Source organism: Rhinichthys klamathensis, unplaced genomic scaffold (genome assembly GCF_029890125.1).
Source record: "Rhinichthys klamathensis goyatoka isolate OS25496 unplaced genomic scaffold, OSU_Roscu_1.1 h1tg000657l_1, whole genome shotgun sequence".
NCBI classification, from domain to species: Eukaryota; Metazoa; Chordata; class Actinopteri; order Cypriniformes; family Leuciscidae; genus Rhinichthys; species Rhinichthys klamathensis.
In genome coordinates this window covers 858,196-869,010 of record NW_026607100.1, presented here as the reverse complement: position 1 = coordinate 869,010, position 10,815 = coordinate 858,196, and the positions used below count along the sequence as shown (strand labels likewise).

General features: G+C 44.3%; 1 pseudogene; it reads left to right on the top strand.

Moving 5' to 3' along the window:
* Window positions 1-1,921: 1,921 nt before the first annotated feature.
* On the top strand, window positions 1,922-2,038 carry LOC130076531 (5S ribosomal RNA; annotated as a pseudogene).
* Window positions 2,039-10,815: the final 8,777 nt, after the last annotated feature.

Below are 10,815 nucleotides of genomic sequence, written 5' to 3'. Positions count from 1 at the left end.
AAGTGCCAGACGCCATCGAATGTGAGCATTTGCCCACTCAAGTCAGTTACGAAGACGAACTGCAGTCAGGTCGAGACCCCGATGAGGACGACGAGCATGCAGATGAGCTTCCCTGAGACGGTTTCTGACAGTTTGTGCAGAAATTCTTTGGTTATGCAAACCGATTGTTGCAGCAGCTGTCCGGGTGGCTGGTCTCAGACGATCTTGGAGGTGAAGATGCTGGATGTGGAGGTCCTGGGATGGTGTGGTTCCATGTGGTCTGCGGTTGTGAGGCCGGTTGGATGTACTGCCACATTCTCTGAAACGCCTTTGGAGACGGCTTATTAACATTGAAATGAACATTCAATTAACGGGCAGCAGCTCTGGTGGACATTCCTGCAGTCAGCATGCCAATTGCACACTCCCTCAAAACTTGCGACATCTGTGGCATTGTACTGTGTGATAAAACTGCACATTTTAGAGAGGCCTTTTATACGGCATTTCAGAATGTTTGTAAACAATAGGCACCAAGATACTTCCAGGTGGCAGAACGCGAGCGGCTTCTACTGACTAACTGAAGAGATCCAGCCGGCTACTGTAACAGTTACATAGTTAAACACATTGTTGTTGATCAAAGTTGAAACGATGATGAAAACGTCTTGTGGTTGGGGTTGCGCTGCCAGATATACAGCAAAAGGTGTAGGGGTTGTATCGATTTCTTGTGGGTGAGGAGGTTATTGCGAGCGGACATTGTGTCGTCAAAAGTAGGAAATCTTAATGATGCCCTAAATTATATGATTCATCCAACATTTACATTTCTGCTGCCAACCCTGCTTGCCCTTCAACTCTGCTTCGTGTATTCTCAAAACGGTCCATCTACAAAATCATAGCAGAGCATTTATCTTCACTATCGTTCGAGACTAATATTAGTAAACTTGTCTCTTTTGAAGATCAGACTCATTGCCATTCACTGCCTGAAGTAAAAGAGGGCTGCCCACTCACACGCATTGACCGTGAGACTCACGCAATTGTCATTTTTCACACGCTCTCGTGCCACACATCCATTTTCTCACGCAACTTACCTAAATGTATATTCCTCATACATAATATCGACCAATCAGTGTTTTTTAACCGCGCAAACAGGTTAATATAACAGCAGGAGAACAAAAATGTCACATAACATTTACCTCAGGAAAGCCATTTAATGACCACACCCGGAAGAACGTCTATTACTGTTGTGACGTCATGGTGAATTGTCGTATTGTGGCCAGCCTAAGGCACACCTGTGCAATAATCATGCTGTCTAATATGCCACACTTGTGAGGTGGATGGATTATCTCGGCAAAGGAGAAGTGCTCACTAACACAATTTAGACAGATTTGAGAACAATATTTGAGAGAAATTAAAAATGGGGGGAAAAACAAAAGTGTTGCGTTTATGATTTTGTTCAGTGTATATAAAAAAAGCAGCTTTACAGAAATAACAGGAAAATGTTTCGGCTGTACAGCAGATCTAACAGAAAGACACTCGATCTCCAGCTTAAGTAAGTTCAGCGTTGATTCATTTCCATTGTAAAAATCATTAGTTATAAATTTAGGGCCCGTTTACACGACACTGTTTTCAACTGAAAACTTTGAATGCGTTCTGGTCGTTCATTTACACGACAACAGCGCTTTGGTGGCCTGAGAATGCAAACTTTGAAACGGGTTAGAAAGTGCAAGTTTTTTGAAAACGATACCGTCTAAACAGAACATTATCATCAACTATAAGTTATTTTTAGTTATCGTTCATATATATCGTTATATTCATCTGTAATAGTTGCACACAAACATGCAGTAACGTAGCTACCCTTGTGTGAACACTGTTCTTCTCTTTACAGCTGGTTTCGTTTCTGGATTGTATCTGGATATTTAAACTACACATTACACACAAAACTACAGCAGCCAGCAGCCATATCACCCTGTAGCCCAAGACTGGTTGCCCACTGAAGCTAAGCAGGGCTGAGCCTGGTTAGTACCTGGATGGGAGACCTCCTGAGAAAACCAGGTTGCTGCTGGAAGAGGTGTTAGTGAGGCCAGCAGGGGGCGCTCACCCTGTGGTCTGTGTGGGTCCTAACGCCCCAGTATAGTGATGGGGACACTATACTGTCAAAGAGCACCGTCCTTTGGATGAGACGTTAAACCGAGGTCCTGACTCTCTGTGGTCATTAAAAATCCCAGGATGTCTTTCGAAAGAGTAGGGGTGTAACCCCGGCATCCTGGCCAAATTTGCCCAGTGGCCTCTGTCCATCATGGCCTCCTAATCATCCCCATATATATATACCAATTGGCTTCATCACTCTGTCTCCTCTCCACCAGTAAGCTGGTGTGTGGTGGGCGTTCTGGCGCAATATGGCTGCCGTCGCATCATCCAGGTGGATGCTGCACACTGGTGGTGGTTGAGGAGATTCCCCCTTCTATGTAAAGCGCTTTGAGTGCCGAGAAAAGCGCTATATAAATTTAATGAATTATTATTAGTGGTGCTTGCCTATGGCAAAGCAACACTAGTGTTATTGTGCATACTTATTATTCTTATTAGTGGTGCTTGCCTATGGCGAAGCAACACTATTGTTATCTCACATACTTATTATTCTTATTCTTATTCTTATTAGTGGTGCTTGCCTATGGCGAAGCAACACTATTGTTATCTCACATACTTATTATTCTTCTTCTTCTTCTTCTTCTTATTATTATTCTTCTGGCCACTTTTTGACGCGCTACTCCTCCCGCAGTTTTTGTCACAGACCCATGAATGAGGTGTCAAAACGTGCAGCCTGTTCGGGAATGGTGTGCTATGACTTTTATAAGAGATCGGGGGTACGATGGTCGCCCCAGGGGCGAAAAACGGCCCAAAAAAATCCCATAGACTTAACATTGCGAAAAACTTTGACGAGCCGTAGCTCGGAACGAGGATGTCGCAGAAACGTGAAATTTGCCACATTTGAAGAGGCTGACAGGCTCTGTAAGAACATACCACACAATGGGGTAAAAGTTGCACCCCTGTGGGGCAGGAGGGGCCCAAAGTTGCCCCATTGACTTACTATGGTGTAGGACGGCCCATGAAATGGGCCGTCCTACACCATAGAAACCGCTTTTGTATTGAACATAACTCTGGATCACAGTGTCATAGAGACAAGAGGGCGGGCTCATTTTACTCAGACAACCAATCAGTCTCTCAGGATCATTGTGAAGCTATTAAGCCACGCCCTAGCAACCATTTAGAGCACCTTAGCAACAACTCCCATAGACTTCCATTGAAAGAGATCGAAGGGATATCTCTGGACTCAATTGTCATAGAAACATGAGGGTGGTCTCGTTTGACTCGGGGCAGCAAACCGCCAATCATGAATCACCTCAACACTTCCTAGCCACGCCCTAGCAACCATTGTAGAGCACCTTAGCAACCAAAATCCAAAGAGGAATATCGTCCATTCTGAATGTCACAGAGGCATGGGAGTTGGTTTATATCATTCATACTGACAAGCAGCCTTTGGAGTTTCATGATTGGCAGCTGCCAAGCCACTCCCTAGCAACCAAACAGAGTACCCTAGCAACCATTTTGCAAGACCTACATCTCTGCATCAGAACATCGTATAGAGATGGGGGTTGGTTTATACATTCACATTGACTTTGGAGCTTCATGATTGGCAGCTGCCAAGCCACTCCCTAGCAACCAAACAGTGTACCCTAGCAACCGTTTTGCAAGACCGATATCTCTGCATCAGAACATCGTATAGAGATGGGGGTTGGGTCTTTTGACTCATGCTAGCAAACAGGACTTGCTACATGCTACACATGCTAGCAGTGAATAGCTACATGCTAATATTGATTAGCTAAGTGCTAAATCATGCCAATAAAATGCTACAAACTCAACAGTAACCATCTTTGACAACTACCAACCACCTAGTAACACCATAGCAACCACACAGATTACCCTAGCAACCACCCAGAACACCCTAGCAACTGCCTAGCAACGCCCTAGCAACCACCCAGAACACCCTAGCAACCGCCTAGCAACCACCCAGGATACCCTAGCAACTGCCTAGCAACACCCTAGCAACCACCCAGAACACCCTAGCAACTGCCTAGCAACGCCCTAGCAACCACCCAAATTACCCTAGCAACCGCCTAGCAACCACCCAGGATACCCTAGCAACTGCCTAGCAACCACCCAGAACACCCTAGGCAACTGCCTAGCAACCACCCAGAACACCCTAGCAACCATCCAGAATACCTTAGCAACAACCTAGCAACACCCTAGCAACCACCCTGAACACCCTAGGAATGCCCTAGCAACCACACAAATTACCCTAGCAACCGCTTAGCAACCACCCAGGATACCCTAGCAACTGCCTAGCAACGCCCTAGCAACCATCTAGAACACCCTAGCAACCGCCTAGCAACACCCTAGCAACCACCTAGTAATACCTTAGCAACCATGCTAGCAACATGCTAAACATGCTAGCATCATGCTAGCAACATGCTAATCATGCTAGCATAATGCTAGCAACATGCTATTCATGCTAGCATGATGCTAGAAACATGCTAATCATGCTAGCAACTAGCTACAAACATGCTAGGAACAGGCTAATCATGCTAGCATCATGCTAGCAACATGCTAATCATGCTAGTAACATGGTAGCAACATGCTAATCATGCTACAAATATGCTAGAAACATGCTAATCATGCTAGCATCATGCTAGCAACATGCTAATCATGCTAGCATCATGCTAGCAACATGCTAATCATGCTAGCATCATGCTAGCATCATGCTAGCAACATGCTAATCATGCTAGCAACATGCTAGCAATATGCTAGCAACATGCTAATCATGCTAGCATCATGCTAGCAACATGCTAATCATGCTAGCATCATGCTAGCAACATGCTAGCAACATGCTAAACATGCTAGCATCATGCTAGCAACATGCTAATCATGCTAGCATCATGCTAGCAACATGCTAGCAACATGCTAAACATGCTAGCATCATGCTAGCAAGATGCTAGCAACATGCTAGCAACATGCTAAACATGCTAGCATCATGCTAGCAACATGCTAAACATGCTAGCATGATGCTAGCAATATGCTAATCATGCTAGCATGATGCTAGCAATATGCTAATCATGCTAGCATGATGCTAGCAATATGCTAATCATGCTAGCATGATGCAAATAATGCTAGCATCTAACTAAAACATGTTTGCAACATTCTTATTTTTGCTAGCATCATGCTAGCAACATGCTAGCATAATGGGAGAATCTAACTAAAACATGCTAGTAACATGCTTATAATGCTAGCATGATGCTAGCAACATGCTAATCATGCTAGCATGATGCTAGCAACATGCTAATCATGCTAATCATGCTAGCATCTTGGTAAAAACTAGCTAACCGCACGCTAGCAACCGAGCGGCGAGTTTTGCCACTGCAAGCACCACTTCACATTTTCTTCTGGAAATGTACATTCTAGTTCTTATTCTTATTCTTCTGGCCACTTTTTGACGCGCTACTCCTCCCGCAGTTTTTGTCACAGACCTATGAATGAGGTGTCAAAACGTGCGGCCTGTTCGGGAATGGTGTGCTATGACTTTTCTAAGGGATCGGGGGTACGATGTTCGCCCCAGGGGCGAAAAACCGGCCGAAAAATCCCATAGACTTAACATTGCGTCAAACTTTGACGAGTTGTAGCTCGGAACGAGGATGTCGCAGAAACGTGAAATTTACCACATTTAAAGAGGCTAACAGGCTCTGTAAGAATATACCACACAATGGGGTAAAAATTGCACCCCTGTGGGGCAGGAGCTGCCCAAAGTTGCCCCATTGACTTACTATGGTGTAGGACGGCCCATGAAATGGGCCGTCCTACACCATAGAAACCGCATTTATATTGAACATAACTCTGGATCACAGTGTCGTAGAGACAAAGGGGCGGGCTCATTTTACTCAGACGGCCAATCAGTCTCTCAGGATCATTGTGAAGCTATCAAGCCACGCCCTAGCAACCATTTAGAGCTCCTTAGCAACAAGTTCCATAGACTTCCATTGAAACAGATCAAAGGGATATCTCAGAATATAAGAGTCATAGAAACATGAGGGTGGGCTCGTTTGACTCGGGGCAGCAAACAGCCAATCCTGAATCACCTCAACACTTCCTAGCCACGCCCTAGCAACCATTGTCGAGCACCTTAGCAACCAAAATCCAAAGAGGGATATCTTCCATTCTGAATGTCACAGAGGCATGGGAGTTGGTTTATATCATTCATACTGACAAGCAGCCTTTGGAGTTTCATGACTGGCAGCTGCCAAGCCACTCCCTAGCAACCAAACATAGTACCCTAGCAACCATTTTGTAACAGCTATATCTCAGCATCAGAACATTGTATCGCGATGGGGTTTGGTTTATATCATTCATACTGACAAGCAGCCTTTGGAGTTTCATGATTGGCAGCTGCCAAACCACTCCCTAGCAACCAAACAGAGTACCCTAGCAACCATTTTGTAACAGCTATATCTCAGCATCAGAACATTGTATTGCGATGGGGGTTGGGTCTTTTGACTCATGTTAACACACAGGACTTTCAACATGCTAAACATGCTAGCTGTGAATAGCTACATGCTAATATCGATTAGTTAAGTGCTAAATGATGCTAGCAACATGCTAATCTTGCTAGTATCTGGCTAAAAACATGCTAGCAAACATGCTAATCATGCTAGCATGATGCTAGCAACATGCTAATCATGCTAGCATGATGCTAGCAACATGCTAATCATGCTAGCATGATGCTAGCAACATGCTAATCATGCTAGCATGATGCTAGCAACATGCTAATCATGCTAGCATGATGCTAGCAACATGCTAATAATGCTAACATCTAACTACAAACATGCTAACAAACATGCTAATCATGCTAGCATGATACTAGCAACATGCTAATCATGCTAGCATGATGCTAGCAACATGCTAATCATGCTAGCATGATGCTAGCAACATGCTAATCATGCTAGCATGATGCTAGCAACATGCTAATCATGCTAGCATGATGCTAGAAACATGCTAATCATGCTAGCATGATGCTAGCAACATGCTAATCATGCTAGCATCTAGCTACAAACATGCTAATCATGCTAGCATGATGCTAGCAACATGCTAATCATGCTAGCATGATGCTAGCAACATGCTAATCATGCTAGCATGATGCTAGAAACATGCTAATCATGCTAGCATGATGCTAGAAACATGCTAATCATGCTAGCATTATGCTAGCAACATGCCAATCATGCTAGCATGATGCTAGCAACATGCTAATCATGCTAGCATGATGCTATAAACATGCTAATCATGCTAACATGATGTTAGCAACATGCTAATCATGCTAGCATAATGCTAGCAACATGCTAATCATGCTAGCATAATGCTAGCAACATGCTAATCATGCTAGCATGATGCTAGCAACATGCTAATCATGCTAGCATCTAGCTACAAACATGCTAGCAACCTGCTAATCATGTTAGCATCATGCTAAAGACACGGTAGCATGATGCTAGCAACATGCTAATCATGCTATCATTATGCTTATTTTGTTAGCATCTTACTAAAAACTAGCTATACACACCCTAGCAACCGAGCGGCGAGTTTTGCCACTGCAAGCACCACTTCACATTTTCTTCTGGAAATGTACATTCTAGTTAGTGGTGCTTGCCTATGGCAAAGCAACACTAGTGTTATTGTGCATACTTATTATTAGTGGTGCTTGCCTATGGCAAAGCAACACTAGTGTTATTGTGCATACTTATTAGTGGTGCTTGCCTATGGCAAAGCAACACTATTGTTATCTCACATACTTATTATTCTTCTTCTTCTTCTTATTATTATTATTCTTCTGGCCACTTTTTGACGCGCTACTCCTCCCGCAGTTTTTGTCACAGACCCATGAATGAGGTGTCAAAACGTGCGGCCTGTTCGGGAATGGTGTGCTATGACTTTTCTAAGAGATCGGGGGTACGATGGTCGCCCCAGGGGCGAAAAACGGCCCAAAAAAATCCCATAGACTTAACATTGCGAAAAACTTTGACGAGCCGTAGCTCGGAACGAGGATGTCGCAGAAACGTGAAATTTGCCACATTTGAAGAGGCTGACAGGCTCTGTAAGAACATACCACACAATGGGGTAAAAGTTGCACCCCTGAGGGGCAGGAGGGGCCCAAAGTTGCCCCATTGACTTACTATGGTGTAGGACGGCCCATGAAATGGGCCGTCCTACACCATAGAAACCGCTTTTGTATTGAACATAACTCTGGATCACAGTGTCATAGAGACAAGAGGGCGGGCTCATTTTACTCAGACAACCAATCAGTCTCTCAGGATCATTGTGAAGCTATCAAGCCACGCCCTAGCAACCATTTAGAGCACCTTAGCAACAACTCCCATAGACTTCCATTGAAAGAGATCGAAGGGATATCTCTGGACTGAATTGTCATAGAAATATGAGGGTGGGCTCGTTTGACTCGGGGCAGCAAACAGCCAATCCTGAATCACCTCAACACTTACTGGCCACGCCCTAGCAACCATTGTCGAGCACCTTAGCAACAAAAATCCAAAGAGGAATATCGTCCATTCTGAATGTCACAGAGGCATGGGAGTTGGTTTATATCATTCATACTGACAAGCAGCCTTTGGAGTTTCATGATTGGCAGCTGCCAAGCCACTCCCTAGCAACCAAACAGAGTACCCTAGCAACCATTTTGCAAGACCTACATCTCTATATCAGAACATCGTATAGAGATGGGGGGTGGTTTATATCATTCATACTGACAAGCAGCCTTTGGAGTTTCATCATTGGCAGCTGCCAAGCCACTCCCTAGCAACCAAACAGAGTACCCTAGCAACCATTTTGCAAGACCTACATCTCTGCATCAGAACATCGTATAGAGATGGGGGTTGGTTTATATCATTCATACTGACAAGCAGCCTTTGGAGTTTCATCATTGGCAGCTGCCAAGCCACTCCCTAGCAACCAAACAGAGTACCCTAGCAACCAATTTGCAAGACCTACATCTCTGCATCAGAACATCGTATAGAGATGGGGGTTGGGTCTTTTGACTCATGCTAGCACACAGGACTTTCAACATGCTAAACATGCTAGCTGTGAATAGCTACATGCTAATATTGATTAGCTAAGTGCTAAATCATGCCATGAACATTATAAAAACTCTATAGTAACCAAATGTGAACACTACCAACCACCTAGTAACACCATAGCAACCATCCAGAATACCATAGCAACCACCTTAAACACCCTAGCAACCACCCAAAACACCCTAGCAACCGCCTAGCAACACCATAGCAACCACCCAGAATACCCTAGCAACACCATAGCAACCACTCAGAACACCCTAGCAACCGCCTAGCAACACCCTAGCAACCACCCAGAACACCCTAGCAACTGCCTAGCAACACCCTAGCAACCACCCAGAATACCCTAGCAACCGCCTAGCAACACCCTAGCAACCACTCAGAACACCCTAGCAACCGCCTAGCAACACCCTAGCAACCACCCAGAACACCCTAGCAACCGCCTAGCAACACCCTAGCAACCACTCAGAACACCCTAGCAACCGCCTAGCAACACCCTAGCAACCACCCAGAACACCCTAGCAACCGCCTAGCAACACCATAGCAACCAGCCAAAAACCCTAGCAACCGCCTAGCAACGCCCTAGCAACCACCCATAATACCCTAGCAACCACCTAGTAACACCTTAGCAACCATGCTAGCATCATGCTAGCAACATGCTAAACATGCTAGCATCATGCTAGCAATATGCTAATCATGCTAGCAACATGCTATAAACATGTTAATCATGCTAGCATCATGCTAGCAACATGCTAACAAAATGCTAATCATGCTAACATCATGCTAGTAAACATGCTAATCATGCTAGCATAATGCTAACAACATGCTAATCATGCTAGTATGTTGGTAGCATGATGCTAACAACATGCTTATCATGCTAGCATGATGCTAACAACATGCTAATCATGCTAGCATCATGCTAGCAACATGCTAATCATGCTAGCAACATGCTAGCAAAATGCTAATCATGCTAGCATCATGCTAGCAACATGCTAATCATCATGCTAGCAACATGCTAATCATGCTAGCATCATGCTAGAAACATGCTAATCATGCTAGCATCATGCTAGCAACATGCTAGCAAAATGCTAATCATGCTAACATCATGCTAGCAACATGCTAATCATGTTAGCAACATGCTAATAATGCTAGCATAATGCTAACAACATGCTAATCATGCTAGCATGATAATAGCAACATGCTAATCATGCTATCATCTTGGTAAAAACTAGCTAACCGCACGCTAGCAACCGAGCGGCTAGTTTTGCCACTGCAAGCACCACTTCACATTTTCTTCTGGAAATGTACATTCTAGTTAGTGGTGCTTGCCTATGGCGAAGCAACACTATTGTTATCTCACATACTTATTATTCTTCTTATAATTAGTGGTGCTTGCCTATGGCGAAGCAACACTATTGTTATCTCACATACTTATTATTATTCTTCTTATTATTATTCTTCTGGCCACTTTTTGACGCGCTACTCCTCCCGCAGTTTTTGTCACAGACCCATGAATGAGGTGTCAAAACGTGCGGCCTGTTCGGGAATGGTGTGCTATGACTTTTCTAAGAGATCGGGGGTACGATGGTCGCCCCAGGGGCGAAAAACGGCCCAAAAAAATCCCATAGACTTAACATTGCGAAAAACTTTGACGAGTCATAGCTCA